Here is a 23,042-nt window from a genome sequence, read left to right on the forward strand (position 1 = left end):
CAAAAGAATCAAACCTTTGAACTGCTACACAGCCTAAATAAACATCTCTTTAAAATGCTTCTGTCTGTTTCACAGAGAAAAATACATCTGCAGGAAAACGGAGAGGAGATTGCTTTTTTTTGTTGTTGTTTGTTTAAGCTTGTGCCTTCAGCCTTTAACCTTTCTCCTCTTTTCCTTCTGGTTTCTGTTGTCCTGACTACAGGACTATCATCTATTAATCTGGCAAAAACTTGTAGTTGCATGTGAGGAAGCAATGCTACCACAAAACACAACTGCACATTCAACTGCATGTCAAACTTCTGACCAGTCTGGAATTTTAAGTTACTCAGTTTAGCAACCAACTTTAGAAAAGTGTCTTCTGTGCTTCAGTATCAATCTGTTCTTTATCTATTAGGGGTCTAAAACAGAAGCAGGATCCAGTTAGAAAGAAAATGAGCGCCCCAAGATGTTTATTAATTTTTAGGAATGACTTCAAGCTCAACACATTCCTTAAATTTTCTGAAGACTTCTTTCTGGTAACATTTTGTTATATTCTCAAAATGACTGGAATCTGAGGTGTTGAGAACATAGACTAGCATATGAGACACTGTCATCAAGCCAACATTAGCAACAGCTGAGCTATGCTGGTATTATAGCTCCCTCCTAGGCTGGTTTCAGGGTTGGTGAAGGCATAAAAGCAGCTGAAGTAATGCTGGTGGAACATCCCCCCTTGGCCACGAGGAGAGGTAAAGGGCAGTCTTTCATACTATCCAGCTACAAGGTCAATAGGATTATTTTAATATGCTGTACTTTTTCCTCTTATATGTACATGTACAGGATTTCAAGCACCATGATAAAGTGATATAAACCTGATCTAGGAAATATAAAACCAGTATTAATGAGGTGCGAATAAGCTAAATTCAAAAATAATTTAGCTCTCTTTCAGTTATGTGCTTATGTCTACTAATGGCCAATGCATTTGATAGTCTTACCACACCACAGGCTGTTCCTGAATGCCCCAGTAATGACTGTTAGTGGTATTTTATGCTCCTTTTTGTTAGTGCAGCAGCTTAGGACTTTTCCCTTCTCCATGGGCCTGGCTGTGGAGGTTGTTATGTTTATTACCTTCAAGCTGAAGTACTCAGACTCTTCTAAAGTCTGAAGTATTCAGACTCTTCTAAAAGCAGTAACTTCACACACCTTTACTTACAGCCTGCACATCACACCAGTGCACAGCCACCTGTTCAGCCTAGGTGAATCAGACAGGTAGAAGAGTTTAAGGTGTGAATCCTGATAAGAAAGATTCCTCTCTATGCCATCTGATGAGCTGTGACTCCTCTTGTGACCCATCATAACTACTGATCCCAGACGGTACATCAAAACCTATGTTCCTGTTCTTGTGAGATAGACAGGTCTCTCTCAACACTGGAGGTACCCAAACAAGGAGTCCAAGCTTCACAGGATTTGTGGCAATTCGCTTCAATAGGGTTTCTCTCAAAAGAGAAGAGCTGAAGGGCAGTCCAAATCATTTATTAACTGGAAGACTGATGGTGACTATCAGAGTATGACAGGAAAAGAGTGTGAAACTGGATGCCAGGTTGCCCACCTTAATTATACATTACAATGTAAACTCCCGTGCCTAAGCAATATAGTGTAGAGTTACTAATCAAAAGAAATGGAGAAAAATGAAAATGGATGAAGAAAAAAAGCAGCCCACCTTTTTTTCTGCTCAGGACTTGAGACAAGCAACATTAGGAATAAATCTGTGGAAAAATTATTCTGAATACTAAGCTCACGAGTCTTATGAGTGGCCAGTACTTCTTCTGTGCAAGCATGTTTAGATGAAGTAGAATAAATATGAAATCAATTTTTTTTCTTTATCACTGTTTTTTTAAATTTGCAGTAACTAGATTTCCAGTGACATGATATTACAAAAATTGCAGGTGAAGCAATAAAAAAAAACAAATAAGCTACATTAAATTTACAGAAATGCAAATATGTAAAATGGGGTTGAGCATCTAAGGTGTACCGGAGGTGCTCCACAAGAGTGTTGCAGCGTTTGCAGGGGGTGCTCCTCTCAGAGCAAAAGGGTCCTGCTGAGCAGCACAGCAAGTGAGAGCAGCAAGCTCCAGACTCTGCACTTCCCAGAATATGCACAAACCCTTGAAGAGGCCATCTGGCTACTTTATTCCCCAATTTCAAGCTGTGCTGTCCCTTCCCTAAGGAGCTATGGATACTGAGAGCACTAGGTTATGGTAGAGACCTTTGTAATTTGCTGCTTGGGAGCAGAGATGCCCTATAAGCTCCTAGGAGGGGAAAGGGATGTATGTAGTAGCCAACCTCTATTTTTCTCCCATCCTCCATATGCCATTTCTGCTTGGTTTTGCTCCTTCCTGCCTGCATAGGTAAAGGAAAAAAAAATATTTCCTTAGAATTTGGAAGATAAAAGATGTTCAAGGGCATTAAAGCAGGACACAAATGCAATCGTGTGGCTGCGCAGGTGAGACTCCAGAGCCTTCTGCCGCAAAATGCCTGCACTAATCCACTCTTGTCCTAGTTACAAGGAGCTGTCAGCGTGGCTATTTGCAGCAAAAGCCACTTTAGCTTTGGGGCCAAACATCACAGGGTGATGATGAGGCAATGAGGGTATAGATCCATATTCAGTATATCAAGTTTGTCAGAAAAATTACTTACTGCAGACAGGTCCTCCTCTCTGCTTTGCATATTGTTGCACATGAAATAGCCCAGGGTAGGTAACACTGTGGTACTGGATAGCAGGAGGCTAAAGCAATGCTAAAAGGATTTTACCCCTTCATTAAACTGCAAAAGAACTGATGGAGTTTGGGATGCAATACTCTCTCTGCTATAGGAAAGTCACAGCAGCAAAGTTTCATCTCCCACAGAAGCTCCCCCTCTTCTCCTCACTTTTTCCAGGCCCCATATCTACTCTGATGGGAATTCCCTGTGCAACATGCCAGCAATAAGCAACATCCAACCCCTCGACAAGCATGAGGTAAATATTTGAAAACTGCTCAGACAATAGTCTTTTTAACAGGGAAAATACCTAAATGCCAAAACCTGAAAATCACTGTAATTAGTAAGTCTGTATACGCCACACAAATATATGTGTGGCAAAGTATATGTCGCTGGGGATGAAACAAAACTTTCTGAAGTATGTTTATATGAGCATATTAAAACATAACTCAGCAGCTCTGACTCTTGAGGGAAGTAGAGATAAAGCTCATCACCAGAAACAGTTTTGATTTTAATAGTGTTTCATGTGTTTGTAATGAATTAAACAAAAATGTGGAATGAAAGTGTCTCCAAAGGAGGGATGTCTGAAACCTCATTCTACCTTTAGATATTTCAGTCCTTGCCCAGAGTGGCCATAGTCAGTTTGTTCATATAAAATCAACTTGAGCACAGATCTTCTGTAAGGTCTTCACTGAGCAGGTTTCTTTCTGTGCCCTAGTATGCCAATATGCAGAAAGTCAATCAAATACACTCTTCTTTTAAGCACTTGAAAATTCATCAAGTTACAACACCTAATTATTATTAATTTTTTGTTATTAAATAGTCATTCTCTGACATCAAAATACTGAAAAGTTATTTTTGTCCCTCTGCATCCTTTTAATAAACCATTTAAAGAAATAAACCTGCTGGGGGAAAATTCCTCTTGTTGCAGTGTTGCTGTTCAGAGGAAGGAGCTGCAGCCCCATTTGCCTGGTGCACATCCTGGCACAACCAAGGGCCATGGCACAGGCCAGCACTGCCTTGCTCCAGCAGCACCCACAGGCAGAGGAGAGGGACACCTGATCAGCCCTCAGTGGGGCAAGGGGTGCAATGTCACCGGTGAGTCCTCAGCCCACCTCTGTGGCTAGATGGCTGCAAGGAATTCCTAAGGGACTGTACATTGTCCTCATCAATCAGTTGCTTCAGGCTGGGAAATCTGGCACCTGAGACGACAGTTTCCTGAAACAGTGACCAGACTCAAAAATGAAGACCTTAATTTCTCTGTCCTGACAGCTTTTTCATCAGTGAAATACAGATGAAAATGCTTACTACAGGGGAGTAAGGAAAGCTTATGACCAGGAGCTGCTTACATACAGTATAATTTTCACCCTAATCTTCTCAGTTTGGACATCTTCCAAAAATTACACAATGAATAAATTCTCCCCCTAGCAGCCATGTGGTTTACAAAGACTTGCAAAGTTTTTGATGAAAGCCTCTACCATCTTCTGAAATGAATGCTGCTAGACTGTGTCATGAGACACCTTAACCAACTTCTCTGGGACTGTAAAAATGTTTTATAGGGTAATCATGCTGCAACTGCATTGTAGAGAAATAAGGCAGTACTGAAAAATACTACAACACAGTTATTGTACAGCATTATTTCAGTAATGCAATGTGTTAGAGTTTAAAGAAGTTATTATAGAAGTATAATTTGACTAAAGTTTATGTTTGCAGGCATACATATGTTTAGTATTACAGCCTTTTCCTTTAGACCTCCAGCACAAGTCACTGACCTTGTTAGTGGCTGAAAATAAGGTGTAATAATACTCAGTGTGAGAGAAATGTATTAAATTGTGTATTAAATTGCATTAACCTCTGGTTAGATTCCCTGGCAATTTCATCAGGTTTCAGTGATATCCTGTTTCTTTACAGAAGGTGTTTCACTGCAATTTTCTGTCACATTATTTTAATTTTTTTTGAAAGGCATTCTGATTTGTGTTATATATAATCACTGCAAAGCCAAAAGCAACAGTTCATGATTTAAGTGCAGAAAAGTGCATGAGAATAAAGGAGGACCTTTGTGTTTAAATATGCTTTCCAACACCTGGCCAGCAGTAATGGTCAACTATAACTTTCATTAGGGACTGTAGGGATAGGACAAGGGATAATGGGTTCAAACTTGCATAGGGGAAGTTCAGGTTAGATATAAGGAAGTTCTTTACTGTGAGGGTGGTGAGGCACTGGAATAGGTTGTCCAAAGAAGTGATAAATGCTCCATCCCTGACACTGTTCAAGACCAGGTTGTACAGAGCCTTGGGTGACATGGTTCCATGTGTGGTGTCCCTGCCCATGGCGGGGGAGTTGGAACTTGATAGTCTTAAGGTCCTTTCCTTGCCATTCTATGATTCTATATGTAAGGCCTTAAGCCTCAGCTGAGCACCCTACAACAGACAATTAGAATGAGGTCACTAAGAACATAAAGAAAATTAAAATCTATATTTTTGAATGAACTAACCTATAAACTCTATAATGAAGGTCATTAAAAAAATTATTTGTCCCTGTACATCCTTTTTATAAACCATCTGATACAGTGAGAAGTTACATATTGCCAGAAGAAGAAAACAAGTAACATTAAGGCTAGTAGTACAGTTTTGTGCATTTTATTTTCTATATGATAGATAATTGATGTAGAACAGTTTAAATCTAGTTTGAAGTTCTGGATAGTTTTACTCTTGATTGCCACACTCAGCAACTGGTGGGTCCCTTTCCATTTCACGCTAGGACAGTTCTAAATTATGACACATTGCTAAATGTAGACCGGCATCACTCGACTGAAGACTCCTTTTGTAGACATACCTACTGTACTAGAACATCATCATGGAATTAGTGCAGGGTTTGAATGTCCTTGGTTTGAGGTCAGGTCTTAACTGACATTGAAGGGCATGACCGTGGGTAAGTCACCTACATCCTATGAATGTTCTACAAAATAATAGCAAGCCATATTGCTTCCTGTAATTTTTGTTTCATTGGCTTGTTGCTAAACTGTTGAGATAGAGGCTGTCTTTTATTTGTGTCTAGGTGCAGCTTCTGCAAACATGGACCCTCAACTCTAGGAGTCTAGATGATATTACAATGTGAATAAGGAAATGTCAGGGAGCTATGACTGCAATCACAGACCTAAAATAAATACCTATCAGCACCACTGAGAAAACAGTAGCAGTCCTGAATCAAAAAATAATTTTTTTGAGTTATTGTGAGTAAGGGGAAGGTATAATCCAATGCAGTCAATACTGTTACAGGTTTATCCTCTACCTCCTACATCAGTTTCCCCTTAATTTCTTCTGCACTATAACTGATTCTCCCTCATGAAAATCCTGATCACAGATAGGCATCAGGAAAGTGGAGGTGCTGAAGCACTCTGCAGGAAAGAGATACCTAGAGGTGCTTGCATGTAGGTCTTTTATAACAATTGAGCTACTGAAGAAGAATAACATTTACCACACCAAGGGTCCACAGACAAGTGAGGGAAACCGAAGCAGCAGCTAAGACAAATTCAAAACAAGCAGAGGCATCAAGAGATACAGAGACAACAGTTATTAGTCTGTGTGTCTTCCTTACTCCAGAAGCACCAAAGAACAGCCTGGTATCTCTGAATGGTTCAGCAGACCAAAATCTCAGTCCAACCGCAACAAACAGATGGAAGTAATTTTAAGACTCCAAGTAAACCTGTTGAAGCTCAAAATGTCCATCTTAGTGGTGAATCCTGAATCTTCTCTTCATATAAGAAATAGATAAAACTCGTTGTACTTTATAACAATTCCATAGCAACACGATGGCTTTACCAGCTACTGTGTTAATTAGTAGCACTTCAGTTTAAGGTTTTTGCCCTCTGTCCAAACCTTCTTCCCACAGTTTCTCTTTCTGAATCTGCATTCAGGAATTAATTTCTATGTGTCATACCAGTAAAAATCACTTTTACATCAGGATGACAATGACAGGCAGCCACTGAAGCCTTAAAACACAACTGCCATATCAAATAAAACTTTAAGCAAACTGACATGAGTTACTTTAAAATAATGAACTTCTTTTCACTGCTGGACAGTTACTGAATAAAATTGGTAGCTGTGAACATTGCCAAGCTTAGTGCTAGGGAAAGATTCAGTGGATGTACAGTTCTAAATCCATTGTTTAATCACAATGGTGGAGAGCTAAATCTGGATTCATCCCATCTGATTTTGACACTTAACTCAGGTGGAGACCTAAGTGAAGAGTCTTGTCACTCTGCGCTCCTTGAAACGCAACTGGAAAAAGAGGCCAAATTTATATTGGAAACACATTTCTCGTTTTCCTCAAATGAACTGAATATTGAGTGAAATCTCGGGCAACATAAGATTTCTCAGCTTTTCTTTGAATCCTAAAATTAGCCAAAATTGTTAAAAGTAGACCTTGTCTTAAAAGCAGGTAAAATTTGACAAGTTTGGCTTGTTTGTTGCTAGATTTTAAAACCAAATTCACAGAATCATAGAATAGTTAGGGTTGGAAAGGACCTTAAGATTATCTAGTTCCAACCCCACTACCATGGGCAGGGACACCTTGCACTAAACCATGTCAACCAAGGCGCTGTCCAGCCTGGCCTTGAACCTGGATGCCAGGGATGGAGCATTCACAATCTCCCTGGGCAGCCTATTCCAGCGCCTCACCACCCTAACAGGAAAGAATTTCCTCCTTATAGCCAATCTAAACTTCCCGCTTAAGTTTTAGCCTGTTACCCCTTGTCCTATCATTACAGTCCCTAATGAAGAGTCCCTCTCCAGCATCCTTATATGCCCCCAAACATAAAAATGAAAGAGGAACAAAGGAGAGGGAGGCTGAAATGACATTAATGTAAAACACAAAATATTCTCCTGAATCTTGGGTTATAAAATATACATTTCCATGTGTAGAATCAGTTTAATAAACACCTTCAAACACTCAAGATTTCCGTTCTGTCTTTATCAAAGGGGAAAACAGTTAAAGGAAATTATACATCAGTGCTTGACTTAATTCTTCTAATTTTGGTGGGTTTGTGTTTTTTTTGTTTTTCTTCCCAGCAAGAAGTATTAGGATCATGTGTAAGGTGCTTTATTTAGAGTCTGAAAATTTATTTTATGTTTTTCTGTTGACAGCCAGAAGAACTGGTTGGGAAAAAAAACGCAGAACAAAGAGCTCTCTAGAGATATTTCATGTTTGCTGACTCACTACATCATCACATATGACACTGAATTATTAGTTTCAGCAAATACTGAAATAGCACAAGAAAGCTTTCTTGCTCTTTTATCTTCATCATTGTTCTTGGATTTAAACAACTCACATAAAGCCTTTTGGGTAAAACTACAAATACTGAAAAATCATAATTTAAAGAGGTGTTTCTTGTACACGATACCTCCTTTATCATACCAAGATAGAAGGCTGGCAGTATAGTTTCCTTGAGCTTGGAATACAGCTTGGGTAGAAAACATGTTTCATGCTGATAGAATGACCCAGAGCCTGTCAGGACTTTAGAAAGTTTTAGTAGGATTCTTCCTCTCTCTTTCTTCATCTGCTTGAGTGACTCTGCTCATGCAGACAGATTGAAATTGTGGCCTGATCTGTATCAGGATGAGCTGTGCTGTTGTCTGAGAAGGCCAGAGTACAGCATATTTTTCAATCCTGTCTTACTGTGAATTAGCTATTTTCAGATTCCTTTTAAAAATATAAATATTAGTGGCTATCAGAATTCAGGTAACCTTGGGCAATATTATCTGTGTGGGGTCTCAAAACAGCAGGAGCAGCACACCTTGTCTCCATTGCCCTCGCTACAGTTACACTGACATGTGGATGACCTCTCCTCGCCAATCCCTGTGCTCCACTGCTTGCATGAGCTTATTGACTCTTGTGGCCTTGACCTTAGCTGTAAATTTTTACAGTGACACTGTGTTGTTCTGTATTGCAGGAACAGTGAAAGGCAAATGTCTGGGTTGTATTATGACTTTCATGACCTTCCGATTGGGAACAGAAGCGTAATACTTCACACACACAGTAGAAACACCCCACTAAAACAACTCCAGACCCAGCTGTATGAGGAAACTGGTAGTTTAATATCATCTATTTTGATGCAATAATAAGTAAAATTGTAATGCTTTAAATTACTATAGATACTGAACATTTCGGAGATGAGAATTGTATGTTGAAGCTGTAAAATGATTAGCACCAAACTGAGGCATGGTTGGTTTTTCTCAGAATTAAATCTCAAAAATCTTGACTTTTAGGCTTGGCTACCTGAATTTCCTCCCATTGAAGACAAAGACAAAATTCTCAACTACCAGCATTTTACTGGAATTAGATTGTTTTCTACAAGCTGTGGCGTTCATATGCACTGGTGTCATTTCTTTAAAATGCTATGTATGACAGCAAGAGAAAAGGAGAAGACAAAACACAAACGAAGTGAGTGAATCAGTACATTAACCAATGTCATAAACAGAAAGAAAGGGATAGAGAATGATCAGGAATATATACATTACAGTTTAAAATAATAATAATTAGGATGGATTTATTTTAAATTCCTGTTGCAATTTACTGTGCTCATCTCAGACACTTCCTTCTCTTTCTTTTCTTCCCATACCCATTGAAAGATTTAAACACCTTACTTGTTAGCAATAAGCATTGATTCGGCATCCCTCATGAAATGATGCATGATTTTACTCCATCACAGATAATTTCAGAAACATTTTGCTGCCTGCTTTTATCTGCACTCTACTTGTGGAGAAGATTTGAAAAGGTTTGCGTAGTTGCCTGCTCTACGGTAATATGAGGATTTTGTTATCCAGCTGAGCTACCATCATTGGTTCAGATAGCATGAATTCCTTCCTTCTGCAGCCAAAATCTCACAAAACCTCTCTCCCGAAACAAAGGTACAGGAGAGAAAGGGCAAATGAATCACCACACCTTTCAGGAGGCTATTTATATTCCTCCTGGAACACGGCAATTAGCACTTCTCTCAGCCCCATCTGATCACCTTGTTGTCTTCTGCTTGTGCACCCACTTAAATAGGTTTTAGACAAAGATCTTCAGCTATTTCTGATATCAGATCTAGTCCTGCTTCCAGAGACAACAGACCTGTACTGCCGACTTAAGCAGAAATGGAATTCGGTATTGCATCTCTTTAGTTCCAGCAAAATACCCATATCTCAGTCGTGTTCACACATGTGCTCAGAGCACAGCATCCCACGTTCAGGACACACTGCTCTCCAGCTAGAGGATGTTACTTTCCTTGCATGTGCCAGCGGTGATTGCTAACATACCACCTTGCATCTGTGGGTGACACCCTCAGGTTCACAGACTTACTTGTATCCTACGGTAGTCTTTTTCACAACAGCAGAGAAATAGAAAACCTGTAGTGCAAGGCAGGCACCACTGACATTCATCTAATACATTTTCCCCTTCGTGTTCTTTGTCTCAGTCTTTCTTCAAGCCTCTGCATTAAAACATCCACCCAATAATTGTAGAGATTAATGCCGAATAGTTGACAGAGGGATTTGGGTATGGAGTTCCTTGTGGCTATCTGTGAAGCAATCACAGTGATTTGAATTTACCAAGTACTGTGCTTGCTCCAACACAAGGATAGTCTCTCTGAGATCCTCTTGTACGGGGTTTCCCATGTGGGTGTTGGGATCTTTGCCTGGGGCTGCTGGCTGCTGGGGGGAGCCACCCAGAGCCCCCAGTGAGGTCCTGCTGGCTGCTGCACCCTCAAAGGGGACATGAGTCCCTGGTGGGTCTGTCAGTCCTGACAGAATCCATGGCAGGGATAGCAGTATCTACAGTGAATATCAGTCCCTCTAAGAAGCATTAGTGCCTATAAGGGGCGTCAGTGCCCAGCAGGATTATCAGCCGCCACAAGAGGTGTCAGACTGCAGCAAGAGTATCAGGCCTTGACGGGAGTAACAGTCCCTATAAGGGGCGTCAGTCCCTGGCGGGGGTACCAGTCCCTGCAAGGGGTATCAGTCTGTCTGAGGACAGTCACAAATGATCCATGCAAATTGCAGCCTGAGTGTAATCAATAGATGTGACAAGCAGCCAGCGCTGGCAAAAGGGGAAGTAATGAAGGTGTGACTGTGTAAACGGCTAACAGATAACAATGCTATAGGAAATTATAGGGCAGTGCTGTATTGAATAAGTGCAGTGCAAAATGAGCTGCAGCTCGCAGGTCATGCTTCCCCGCTGCTGAAGTGTCTCCTGCTCTTGTCCTTTGTAATTGTAAGTGGCAGCAGTGGCGGCTGAATGCGATGAGGGCATGTATCCAACCCTCATTTGTTCTGCATTACAATGCAGCCCTCACCGGCAGCAGCTGATCAGGACTGTCAGTGCCCACCTCCCAGGTGGACCAAGAAACCAGTGAAAACTTCATTTACTTAAGAATTAGGAAGGCTGTCATTAGGACAAAGCTGTCCTTGAAACCATGGTGTGTATCTGAGCTGGTCCTGTAAGAAACAGGGTGAAACCGCTGTGTTTTGGGTTTTAAAATAGATGCTTTCTCTCCAGAGAAAAACAACAGCCTAAAGCCTTTTCTTTCAGAAAGCAAAAGATCACATGTAGAAAGTGCAAACCCCTCTGTTTTTATAATTTTTATGTTTAAAGAAATATTTATAATATATGAAATATTTTTTTAAGTTGAAACAGAAGCTTTTGACTACACACATTCTTAATACAGCAGTTTCTCCAGGTGCTACTATTCCTGTTACCCATCCATTAATATTCGAGGGGAGAAAATGGCTAAAAAATGTTCATTGATTTTTAATTTAATTTCCAAGTCTAGTGATATGAAGTCCTTCTCTGCAATTTTGCTCTGACATTTGGATCAAACTCAGTGGTTGTTTTCTGAAACCTGAGGTCTTCAAGACTCTTGGGTCTGATTCCCATTTAAAGGTTTACAGATTAAGTTTAACATTTGAACATAATCAAAGGCAAGGAGGTAACTCAAAGTGCTCTGCAGAGTTCACTGATATTTCAGCATCACTGATCAATACTTCCTGCTATTTGTGAGCGCTCCATATATCCCTTCTCCCCTCTTCATAACACCAGACAATTTTATGTATGGTTTTCTTCACCGTAGCTCTGGAATGTCCATTTCTCCGTTTAAAGCAAAACCAACACTAAACAAAATACTTGCTCAGTTTCTTTACTAATGCACTGTAAATGTAGATCAGTATTTATTCTGTAACCTTATTTTCAATAATTTAATGTAGCTGCTTGCTTTCACCATTATAAAGAACCAATTTGGCTCTTGCAAATTCATTTGCCTACAAATGAAAATGAATTCAAGGCAAATGAATTCAAGCTCTTGATTTTTTAATTTTTATTTTTTTTTTTTATTTTTTTCCTTTTCAATACAGAGAACAAACCCTGCCTTTTTTTGTCTGGTTTCTTTAGGCCAGACAGCTTTCAGCTAAATGAGGGTGGGTGTACCTCCCAAGCTCTGAGGAGTCCACAGCAGGGTTTGGAGTCTCCAATATTAAGCAAAATGCCACAAAAGCTCAATTTTGGCAGGTGCCCACATCTGTCACAGGAAGATGCTCCAGGAGTCAGGCCTGCAAGTGATTATGGGTTTGGTATCTTTGGGATCCATTGTTTTTATTTTTCCATTGTTGCCTTGGTTACATAAGAGAAGTCATTGAAAAAACAAATCCATGGGTCACCTATCTTCTACGAGGCAGCACTGAGAAAGGCCATCCAGTCCACACATCTTCACCACAGGATGGGAAGGAGACATTTTGAGACAGCAGACAGGCTGCATGCCTCACACAAAGGGGCACACGGGACTGAACCCCCACTGGAAACAAAACCAAGGGCCTGCCAAACTTATTCCTGGGCTTTTTAATCTCTCCTGCACATCACTGTGCTTCCTGGTTAGCCCTGGATGGCTAACTGCCTGCAAAAGTGTGTAAAGAAAGATGCTATCATCCCCTATCTGTCTAAGCCAGAAACAGGCAATACCAGAAAAGCCTGTCTTGTCCAATTTCCAGTTCAGCTTTGCAGACTCAAGAAGTGCAGATAGTTTGGACATGCTTTAGATAAGGAGCTGAATATCTGGGCGTTTTCCTGAGTGCTGAACACCACGCTTCATACAGTTTACTAAACCGTGTCACTGAAGTTTTACCTTTCTTAGTAATAGACTTTTTTGCTTCAGTGTTTCTTCTCCCTACCTCCAAGCGACATTGTTGGCAAATGTAGAAATATATATGTACAGCCACCAGTGCATACACTCTAGTAGCATTAGTAAGCATCGGTACTAAAATGTGTATATTTGCTCAGTGCACTTTTGTTCTTAGGAATTACAGAATGATTTGGGTTAGAAGGGACCTTAAAGATCATTTAATTTAAACCCCCTGCCATGGGCAGGGACACCTTCCACTAGACCAGGTTTCTCAAAGCCCCTTCCAGCCTGCCTTGAATACTTTCAGGGATGTGTGAAGCCAAGAGCAAGCTGCTCACATGCCTACAAAGCCCTGTGCCTGCAGTGAGAGTTCACTTTTAAATGTACGATGAAAAACAGACCTTGCCTTCCTGTCTTTGTAGAAAAATCCTGTGTACGTGTGTAGTACAAATGCACTCAGATGCAAAGATGAAAGTGGGTATTTTGTGTCTTTCACACACAGCCACAAAGTGAACCCAGCACCTTTGCAGAGCTGTAATTGCCGGGTGCCTGTTTTAGAGGCAGGAGGATAGATAGCAGGTTTGGCATTGGGCTAGTCTTTTGGAAATGTAGGAAGGGGAAAAAAAAGGGCTGGTTGCAGATTGCTTTGCTTCATAAACCTCTCTCCTGTACTGTCTGAAAATAAATGTTCGTGCTCACTGTTACCTCTATCCACACAATATATTTAACCAACATTCAAGGGATTGGCTTGCTTGCTTTTATTTTTTCTCTCCCCCCCCCCCCCCGCAGGGATGCTCAGCAAGTTTTTAGTGAGTTATCCCCTTGCCTGCCTTTCTGGCTGCTTTCTCCATTACTGTTCCTGGCTGCTTCTAGTGTGCCTCTAGCTTCTTCTCTTGTTTATCAAATGAAATTTAATTCCTTAGGAATAACTACGTTTATACCCCAACTCATTTGTGGGAAATATATTGGTGATTGGTTCCTATTTGAAGCATGAATCTCAGAAATACAAATCCTTTCTCTAGGACAGGCAGGCCAGCCAGTGTATCACTCTTATTCTATGCCACGAGTCATAGGTCAGCATTTAATTTCTGAGACAAGTACTTACTATTCAAAACTCGTTGTCTGATAACATGTTTCACAATCATCTTCTTTTAAAATTTACAGTCAGGGATCAACTAAGACTGGAGGTGAAGAACCTCATAATGAAGGTATTTTAGCTGTCCTGCCTTAAAATCAAACACACCACTGGCAGCACATTGAAGGCATGGGAGGTTTGTTACAAGGTGAAAGCTAGGTGAGCTCAACCTTTGGGCAAAGTGAGGAGATAGGAGAGCAAAGGACAAAGACAGCTGAACTCCAGCAAGTCTTTTTCAGTAAACATTACAAGGGCCTTTTGTCTCCATCACATTTAGCAGTTAGATAATTATCTCCTTTGTTATCTTTCCCTAGAACCAGACTTCGGTATCAGCAAAGACAAAGCCTCAGTCACTGGCGGGTTTATAGAAAATGAAGATGAAGGAAGAGGCAGGAGGGGGATGGTGATGAAGACACAGACAGGGGCAGGGATGGGGTAAGATGGGAGAAGCAAACAGAGCCAAAGTGATGCCTAAATCCTGCCACATAGACTCTGTGCAAATAGTGCTTTACTCCACCAACATTCGCAATGAAACCTGTCAGGTACCTTGACAAAGTGTATTTTCAGAGTGAATAAGCATAATAGAAATGCTTCTCAAACCTGAAAGATCTTCCAAGTAGGTTTTTTTCACCTGGTTTGCCTTGTTCCTATACTTGCTGCCCTGAAGATGTGTAACACTGTGTAACAATGAACTGCTCAGGATCTTCAGTGTCCCAGCACAGGGGAAATTCCCAAATGCTCTGCAGGAAAATCTTTCAAAGGTTTGGATTTCTGGGGTTCAAGCACATCCTGGTTTTGTCTTTTTCATTAAGATCACAATGGATGCTCAAGCTCAGTGTCAAATTGCTGTCCTGTGAAATAGCTGTTTTCTCACAGACAGCTTCTTGGTAGAAAAATGGCTTTCTTTGCCCCAGTCTTCATTAACATGAGTTGACAGCATATTCACAATAGTATATTCGGCAACATGCAACAGAAGTGGGAAGCAAAGATTTGTATGGTTCACAAAAATATTTTGTATGAATAAAGACCAAGGAATGCACTTTAAGTAATCACAAGGCGTCTTTTTTACTGCTGTTTATTTCAATGTTACACATTTTCATGTGCACAGCCTAGAAGTATGCCAAAAGGAAAAATTTTATTAACTTGAATAACAAAATATGCCTCTTAAATGCCAGTTCTTCTTTCTGGCTTAGAAGTCTGATTTGCCCCTTAAATGCCTCGTGCCATATCTGTCTCTTAAACTTCTTCAATCACAGTGGTCAGAGATTGACAGACTGAAGACTCAGGCTCTAGGACTGAAGCTAAATGTTAACTACCGACTGCTTACAGTATGAGGAACTTAGAAGCTGCAGCTGTTGACCTTGCCACCAGATCATCCACAGTGCCAAAGAGAAGCATTTGCCGTGTTGATACATTTTATGTCCATGTCACATTATGTGCTTGATTTATACAAATCGCATGCTGACACAAAATGTCTATGAGTCAGTCTTTTTTCTTCATGTATTACTCATGTAAGATCTATGACAAAATCCTCTATTTTCTGCACAGCAAAGCCTTGTTAAATTAATCACACTGCAAATTAGAAAGGAGAATTGTGCCATTTCTCTTTAGGAAAATTAAAACTTTTGACATTTAAATAGTATATTTACCAAAGCACTGAGCTATACTGTCATCTATTTTCTGTCTATTAAAAACATGTTACAGTGTGAAGACTGTTTTTATCTTTGCCTCTGCAAAAGCATGGCAAACATTGATTCTATTTAACATTCTATCAACTGAACTAGAGAAGAGATATTACCTCTTTGAGCATCAGCCAAAGGTCTTGTAGCTAATGCTGACCTCTGTCAAATCTAACACATTGTATAGGAAGGATTGACAATTATTGTTCTACTGTATTTTGCAAGACACCAAGGGTCAGAGCGATGGGATTGTTACGTTGCAGAGGAGCAATAATTCAAAGCTTGCTTGCCTGTGTTGTTTAAAGCTACTAGCATCAAAAATCATTGTGTTATAGACAAGAATTTGTAAATAGGCTTGCAGTTTTCCTTATTTTATTCATTTCCAGGACAATCCCAAGCACAAATACAAACTGGGTAGAGACTGGATTGAGAGCAGCCCTGAGGAGAAAAGATTTGGGTATGGTGAGAAGCTAAACATGACCTGTTCAGTGTGTGCTTGCAGCCCAGAAAGCCAACTGAATCCTGGGCTGCATAAAATGTAGTGTGGCCAGCAGGTCGAGGGAGGTGATTCTCCCCCTCTGCATGGCTCTTGTGAGACCCCACCTGCAGCACTGCAGTCAGCTCTGGAGATGAACGTGCAGCTGTTGGAGCAGGTCCAGAGGAGACCATGAGGATTATAAGAGGGCTGGAGCACCTCCTCTATGAAGACAGGCTGAGAAAGCATTGGGGTTGTTCATTCTGGAGAAAAGAAGGTGCCGGGGAGACCTTGTAGCAGCCTTCCAGTTACTAAAGGAGACCTGCAAGAAATCTGGACAGGGACTTTACAAGGAACGGCTTTAAACTGAAAAGGGTAGATTTAGGTAGATATTAGGAAGAAATCCTTCATTATGAGGCTGGAATAGGTTGCCCAGAGAAGTTGTGACTGCCCCATCCCTGCACGTTTTCAAGGCCAAGCTGGATGGGACTTTGAACAACCTGGTCTAGTAGGTGTCCCGGCCCATGGCAGAGGTTTGGAACTAGATGGTCTTTAAGGTCCCTTCTAACCCAAACCATTCTATGATTCTTTGATTTCCTTTGTGAGTGACAGGTAGTCCCAATCAACCCACTGTCCTACTGTGACGACTATTCTTCATATTAGAAAATGATAAATCAACCTTTTAATCTCAAAGATTCAGATCGCATTGAAGCTTTATGTAGCCTTCTGGAAAGGAGAGATGAGGGTCCAAGTAGAAAGTGAAAAGCTTTCTTATTCCTCTGAAGCATGTATACTATAGTGAAATAAGATTTACAAATTTATAAAAGGCATTTTGAATTCTTTTGCTTAATTTTTAAGTTTATATAAAATAAAAAGTATTCCAAGATGTCTGTCTGCAAAACCCATGATTATTGCATCTCCCTGTAGTTCATAGCCTTCTTTGGACTGCTAATTTCTATTAACAAGATTCTGATTAGTTAAAAGAGCCTCTACTTATATTTTTGGCATTGAAAGTATTTTATGCCTTCTTATCAAATTATATGGTTGCATCTATGGCTCATTGCAGATACACTATAAAAAGAAAAGTATAACTAAATGCCTCTATATAATCAGCAGAGATGCCGTTCCCATTGATGTTGAAGTCAATAAGGGTTTATTGCAAAACTTCAATATGAACAGGATTAGATACAATACTGAATATATAGTTCTTATATATTCATAATACAGAGGAAAAATATTAAGAATATCAATGAGCTTGTCTAGGTCATCTCTTTTGCCTAATGTAGGATCATTTCCTGTGCTATGGTTGCAGTATTTTGATTCAATCAGCCTGTGTTTGTCAGTAACATCACTCTGCTGAAAAACTACCAAATATTGTATTGAACTATCTAAACAGGAGTACCATCTACTGGGCTCAGAAAGCATTCTTTCTGACCTACTTAGCACTGCTAAGTCCTCAGGTAGTGTGTGCAGTTTTGTGCACTACACATTCAGACAAAAAGTAGACTAAGGGGGAAAAAGGTATACAGTAAAGATACCAAAATGAAGAGAGTGAGATAGGGAATGCCTGAAAAAAAGTGAATGTTTTTTATGAGTGAAGACATGTAATGGAGCTATAGGCTAAATTAGGAGGGGACTTAAAAGTGAATATGAGTGACATTCAGGGTAAGAAAAGACATCAGTGAGCAAAGTAGAAAGTGTTAAGAATTGGGTTGGATGTCAGGAATTTAAAGGCAGAGCAGACCATCATTGTTTCCTGCTGTGAACGTTTATGCATCTGTAATGAATAAAACTCACATGTCAAGTTAAAAGGAACTAGTTGTGTTGCAACAGAGTCCACTACAAATCAGGGCCCACTCTACTGGGCCTTGTAGTTACCTTCTGAAATAAACCACCCAGTAAAAACATTCTTATTTCTGCATTCTTCAATGAAATCACACAGATATGTTGGCTGGCTGAGAAGAACAAATCAGATGTGGATGTTTTCTTTCTTTGTAAAACAGGTGCTGCAGCATGGAGCTCTCTGCAGCGACTCCAATGAAGGGAAGAGTCTGTTGGATGAGAAAGGAGTCAGCAGTGTTCAGAAAAAGACCATATGAATTAAAATGAATTATGAATGTAGGTGCTAAAAACCCCCAAACAATTAATGTAACTTAATGGAAAAAAAAATCTGTCTCAAACCTCAGTCTTCAGGATGACTTTTCATGAAATTCCCAGGCCTAAAAATTACAGCATCAGGTCTTGGTACATCTCTTATTATTTGGTCACACTTCTTGTATAAATAGTAACGTTGCAAAGAACCACCAAATGTTATGGTTCAGGATGAAAGCATTGTTTCTTCCAGCAGGTGACAGTATGGAAGGAAAGCATGACAGAAGCTAAACTTTCAGATTATACCTCATCCTGATTACCTCTGGGCTCCTGAAGTTAAAGTCAAATGCTCCCTGGAAGCATCTATTGCTCACATGTAGGAGGCACTCAACCTGCAGACAGAGAATAGGTCTTCAAAGCAGCCACTGTATCGTTTTTCTGTGGATACTATGCTTATACAAACATTTTTGTAATACCTTTAAAATAAGATTAAAAAATAAATATAATGGAGGATGAAAGCAGTTACAGACCAGCAGAAGGACAGCCAATGTGCTGATGTGCAAGAATATGTTCTGTATTTCAAGCTACATCTAGTATCTTGCAAACCCTTATTGTAAGGACTTTTAACCTTACTTACAAAGACATTTACAGCTATACTTCTTCTGCCCCAAGAATATATGTGAAATTACTTTAGTCAAATTATTCTCTGTTCAAATAAATCACTGAAATATATGTACAGTACAAACAAAACAGCAGATCTGGTTCAAATAGAGTAAAAACTCTACTAAAGCTTCAGTTTTCTGCTGAAGTAAACAAAACAATAAGCCAAAGTTGAGGAACATTTAGATAAGGCATCAGCATGCATATATCTTTCTGGTTGTCCCTTTTTGTGCAAATTATGGCACTGTCAGTGTGGCTAAGCTAAATAGCTTTGGTCTTGAAACCGTCTCCTGTTATTTGGAAGAAAATGTTTCCTCTAAGTTCCCTCTAACTGTCACTGGAGAAATAAGTTGGTTAGATGATTCAGAAATAAATTTATGAAAGAAAATTCTAACAGAACTAGTTTGTATGGTGAGAGCAATGAAATTGTAAGTATGCCAAATATCAAGCACTGAAGTTACTTGTGAGGCTTGGCTGGGATTCTCTCTTAACACCAAATCCCCATCTTGTGGTTGTTGTAATAGTCACAATGTCATATTGAGGTCTAGTCAAGCTCCTGTTTGCCATAAGGCTCAGGATATCCTGCAGAAGACTAGAAAACCAGGCTTGACCTAGCAACTGGTTAAAAGTCCTTCAAACCCTCGATTCTAAAGATTCAGTTTGGGTTTAATTCTAGTATGCCCTGGCACTGAGGAGATAAGGTTTAAAAGACAGCCAGCATCCAAAGCTGATGGGAGGAAGAACTCAAAGTCTAGTGATGATCTAAACGGGACTATCTAAAGTGACTCCTTAAAATCCTGAAAATCATCCAGCTCCATATTGCTGTGAGCAATTTTGAGGTAAGAGAAATATCCAAGGCTTTCTTCTGTTATCTGATCATGGTAGAGGTCTGCCCTTGAGGGCCAGAGGCTATCAGTAGCTTTGCTTCAGTAAGAGACCAAGTGAGACATGAAGGGGACACACAGAAAAGCACAGTTTTGTCAGTCATTAAGGTTTGTCATAGACATGATATAAAGAAAGTGAAGCCTGAAAAAACAAGATTATTGCTTTTAGCTTTCTATTTCATCAGAATAGTTTATGAAAGTAGTTCCTATGACTTTGGGCTTCTCCTGAAATGGATTTAATTGTTGCATTGTTGATAGTATAAAACAAAACATTTTTTAAACTTTTGCATAAAAAATAAAACCTTTTTATATGCAAGTTCAAAATCATGATTGCTTTGTGATATCAATACATTTTAATTAATATTAATTTTATTTTTCATCAGTTGCATGCTAATAGAGATGGGAAGGATTATTCTTTCTTTTTTTACAGCTTACCATTTAGAAGATACAACATGAGTGTTTATTGATAAACTAATAGAATGCATGATGAAGTGGTTGTAGTGTTAAACTGCTAAACGCTGACCAACTCATTAATGTTATAAAATATGTACAAACTACAGTGTGATTTTTGCTTATTGAACCATGTATGTCCTTGGCAGATAAGCTGTCAGTAAATATTTTATCTGATACACATATTTAAATTAATGCAGTTAAAGTGAAAAACAGTTCATCAAAGCATTGTTACATCTGGGTAGAAAACAAAAGCAACAGTAATTACCATTATTAGATATAGCTTACATTGTATGACATTATACAAAATGGAATTCAAATCAGAAAAAAATTATCTGTGTGGAGATTTCATAGTCAGGTGAATAATAATAAAAGCCTCATTGATTAAAGCCAGTATGGTATAATTACTGCTACATATTTGGTTTTTATCTTTCACTTTTTCCCCTGTTCTTTTCTTCTCTTGTTTGTCTGTAAGCTCTTTGGGGCAGCAACCTTTATTTTGGAACCCTGAATGCAGTTGAAAAACTTATAGTTAATAACAGTGACGTTGTTTATTGTCAACCACCGAACATTTGAGCATCTGAACCAGCAACTCCCAGTATTGCTTCCTTCTCGTTAAACACCAAAAGTCTCAACCCAAGAGCAGATTTTCCTCCAAAGGAGTGTCCCAGTTAGCCAGTCTTCTGCATAGTAGGTGTATGCAGAAAATGGGTGCAGCAAAAATACAGCTGCGGTAGCACACGTGAATGGGACCTCATTCTTCAGGCCTGTCAGTCCAGTACAAACTTGAAAGAAAAATATTCCTTCTACCTTACTCTAATGATACACTGGAAACAAACCCATGTCTTCCTGTTAGCCTGCCATGCTCTAAAACAGCCAAAGTGATCTGCAGTACTCCACTGAGGGTAACCTCATCCTGTACCGAAATTCTCTTATTAAGATGGAAAGCAGGAAAACCTTTTCTCTTGCGCTCATCTACACTGCTTGGAGACAAATGTGGCTTTCTAGGTGTCAGTATGGGCTGTGTGGGTTTTTGGCCCACACCACGGCAATTTTTCTGACGGTCTGTTTGGCCCAAATGAGAAGGTCCCAGTTTGCAGATGAAATATTAATCCAGTGAGAGATTTTAATTCATGCTTTCAGAGCCGTGATGAGATGCCTTAGCTGCTCTGTGCTATGCCCTATTCAAAAGATTCTTACTGAATAAATCTGAATAATGAATGAATGAGAAGCGACTGTTATCTGGTCTGTACGTACAAAAAGGCTAAGTTTGTCAAATTAATTATTCACTGTGAATTATTCACTTAGCTCCAACAACCTCTCCATAATCCATCTTCTTCTGTCCATGCCAAGTGCTATGAACATTGTCTATACCTAGCTCATATTTTAGCCTCGTTCTGTGAGTAATGTGTGATGTAGACTACAAACTTGGAGCAGATACTTACCATAACCCTAGGGAAAAAAAATACTCTATTTTAAATTAATTTAATAACTGGAAAACAAACAAATGAACAAGCCACAAGCACAAATAGCTGTAAAAAAGTAGACAGCACACTGAACATATCCAAGATACCAGTCTTGCAAACATGTGGGCATATCCTTTACAAGTAACAACCTTGACAAGATCGGTGGAAGAAGGAGGCATGGTGTCAGAGTTAAAAACATATTTATAAAAGGAGGAGCCAGAAGAACTTGTGGATTAAAAGACAAAAGTACTTACAGTATTGTGGCAATTGAAACTGAGCATTAACAAAGTTGAATCTTTCATAGTTAAAGCTGGTCTTCACTATGTTCTTTCTTATGTCTTCTAATTCCTGTTAAATCAGGAACATTTAACATTTTTTTGTGTATCTAAATCTCAACAGGTTAATTAATTTATAATATTCAGATTTTGCCACTCCTATTAATACTGAGCACTACCTTAAACTCTGCTTTTGCAGAGAACAGGAAAAAGGATGACGCAGTCAAATTTTAATGTAAAGTCCTTATGTAAAATATGAAATATGAAGAATGCAGCCTATAGGAAGCAAGCTAAAATCATAACTCAGAAACCCTGCTTCACTTCACCTAGTTTGGAGAATGTGTGAAATCCAGACAACAAAATATTTTTAAGATTAAGGACACAATGAAGGCTTTATTTTTATCAAGCAAGTTTAAAAAGATATTTAAAGCTAATACTTCACTTTCTTTATGGCGTATTTTGTTTCATGCTAAGCAGAATCTAAAAAGACCCTATTAATGAAGATGGTTTAATGCCTGTACATTATTATAATGCACTCCTTTGTTCTACACTTTCTCTGTGTGTCATGGACTAAGTCATTAATCAATGGGTGCTGAAAAATAATTGTCTAGTTCTTAACAATCTTCTATTGTTGAAACATTTGGAATTTTAAGATAAAGATGTACTGGCTGCTCTGAAAAAAAAAAATGGTTTAAGATTACCCTTCATGGAAGTGTGGGCTTATTGTTAGAAATGCAAAGCAGATGACCTGGTTTTAATGTGTTTTAGTGCACTGTTGTTCAATTGCCTATTCAAATTGTGCTCGAAAAGTAGACTTCATTAATGTCACAAAATAATGATTTTGTGTGTTACTGTATTGGCACAAAATTAAATAGAGAAGTTTCATACAGTTTAAAATAGAAGTACAAAATCTTTTTGGTAATAATAATAATGATAATTCTTAGTCCATTTAATACAATGTAATAATTACGTTCTTTTTTTACTTCTGTCCTTGATGCCAGATATGCGTAAAAGCCACATACCGATTACAAATCACCTGAGAATACG

The sequence above is a fragment of the Neopsephotus bourkii genome, unplaced genomic scaffold, assembly GCF_033783945.1.
Source record: "Neopsephotus bourkii isolate Nb327-2 ecotype Australia unplaced genomic scaffold, CSIRO-AGI_Nbou_v1 NB_53, whole genome shotgun sequence".
In the NCBI taxonomy this organism is placed as follows: domain Eukaryota; kingdom Metazoa; phylum Chordata; class Aves; order Psittaciformes; family Psittacidae; genus Neopsephotus; species Neopsephotus bourkii.